This window comes from Poecilia latipinna, unplaced genomic scaffold (assembly GCF_001443285.1).
Source record: "Poecilia latipinna isolate Pla-1442-1.1 unplaced genomic scaffold, P_latipinna-1.0 Scaffold1497, whole genome shotgun sequence".
NCBI classification, from domain to species: Eukaryota; Metazoa; Chordata; class Actinopteri; order Cyprinodontiformes; family Poeciliidae; genus Poecilia; species Poecilia latipinna.
The window spans coordinates 123,114-125,065 of record NW_015114113.1 but is presented as its reverse complement, the minus strand read 5'-3'; the positions used below and the strand labels follow the sequence as shown (position 1 = coordinate 125,065).

The window sequence follows — 1,952 nt, the reverse complement described above, 5'->3', positions numbered from 1 at the left end:
AGCTTAACAATTGACTTGGCAGGTGGTAATTTTCTTGTATGGAGAAAACTCCAGTTTTCTCTTGTATGGAGAGGGCAGATTGTCTCTCCATGAATGTAAGATGTTAAATTTTCGTGATATGCTGAATTAAAAGCCCAGCTGGGCTCCAAGGGTTAAAGCCGCCCGGCCACCAGGTGTATATGCCTCTTGGAGGTTATACTCACACCTGATAATATACTGTTGCCTTTAATTGATAATTCGGGAACTTTACTGTTCCCATCTGTAGTGGCTTTCCTGCCAGGTTGCCTGTTGCCTGTTTTCCCGCTCGGTTTCTGTGAGAAATACTGCCTGCCTGCTGGTTTAAAAGGTGGCATTTTAGGCTTCGTTTTTGGTTCTGGCTTATACTTTATCTGTCCGGGTGTTGTGAAGTCGTCTTTAAAGTCTGGCTGTATCTTGCCTTCACCAAGAATAAAAATTCTTCGATTGCTAATTGACTGTGTTTTGGGTGTCTGCAGGGTTATTTTGTCAGTGGTGGATGGTAGAAGTTCAAGTGTTTTCTTGGTGGTTTGTGTCTCAAATTTGCTTTGAACTTTAGGCCCTTCCAAAACAATATAATCTTCTACCTTAGCCACTTTGTTCTTCACAGATTCCTTAAAATTCTCATGTTTCATCCTCTCACTGAGATACAGTTCTCTCAATTTCGATACTTGGTTGGTGACTTCTTTAATGTGTTGTTGATCCTTCAACTTTGAATTGCCTTGTTCCTGAAAATATGCAATATAAATAAAATTACTTTACCTTACCGTACCTTTTTGCACTAATTGCATTTCCGTCATTTTATTTTGTATAATACATGATTGACTTTCGGCTTTTAACTTGATGCTTTTATTTTGATAAGACAGCTGCCTTTGTTTATAATATAGAACAGCAGCTTAACAACAAAACGGAAGTCATGTTGCACAGAGTTAGTAAAATTTATCTTATTAGCGGCTTTTGTGATGGAGGCACCAGGTATGTTTATTTTGTAAACAAGGATATTTATTTTATTGATTGCTTGGAATTGTAAATTTGCTTTATTGTATAGGAATACTGATTTGGTTTTTGAATAAGAGTCGATATTTTAGTCGTGAACGTTATGTTTAGTTGATACATCACGGCTGTAAGAGCGTGTTCTGTAGCTTACACTGTCCTTTTGTGTTTGTGTAGCTCTTACGATGAAACTCCTGGTTTACTTCCAATAAACCTCACTGTTCACCAGTAAAGCCAGAATCCTTCATTTGAGGCGGGGGTCTGCTACATTTAGTATTTTGTAAATTACTCCCCTATTTTCACCACTGTATTTTCCATGAGATCACCAATAAATAGCAAAATTGAAAATATGGTTAAATGCAGTTGCTATGTGCAGCTCAGCGATATAAATGACACTATTTTTGTTTCGTTAATGGCGTCCTGAAGAAACCTATGTCAAATAGAAACGTTTTTCATTAGTGATATTTCTGTTTGTGGCTCTAAAGGCTCTGTCATGAAGTCTCAGCCATAAAGCTACCTAAAAAAGAAATGTTTTTTTATTATAATTTTTGTGGTTAACACAGTAGAACCAAGAAATATTGCGATAAAACTCAAAATAACCCAATAACAGTCTTACCAGCTTGAACCTGGTAAGACTGTTTTTTTGCCCTTCTGAAGACCAATGTCTTCAGAAGGGCAAAAACATTTAGTGTAATTTTATTTAGATGTGAATGAAAAGATAGAAAATAAACTATTTGTTCCCCGTTTAATAGACTTTATTCAATATATTTTTTCCATAACAGTATGATTTGTGTTAAAGTGCCTTCTGAAAACCCTAAGGGAACAGTTCCCTTACTGTTGGCTTCATTAAAATTCAGACTAGTCACAGTCATTGATAACGTCCAGTACACACATAACAGTATTATATGCAATTGTGCTGTTCACATATGGTCCCTAATTACCAT

At 36.3% G+C, this 1,952-nt stretch overlaps 1 long non-coding RNA gene across 1 annotated transcript; it reads right to left on the bottom strand.

The window, feature by feature from the left end:
• Positions 1-1,522: 1,522 nt before the first annotated feature.
• On the bottom strand, positions 1,523-1,878 carry LOC106963120 (uncharacterized). The gene is made up of 2 exons (XR_001428128.1): positions 1,668-1,878; positions 1,523-1,634 (listed from the first exon to the last, which is right to left on the bottom strand). It is a non-coding gene; the product is annotated as an uncharacterized LOC106963120 (long non-coding RNA).
• Positions 1,879-1,952: the final 74 nt, after the last annotated feature.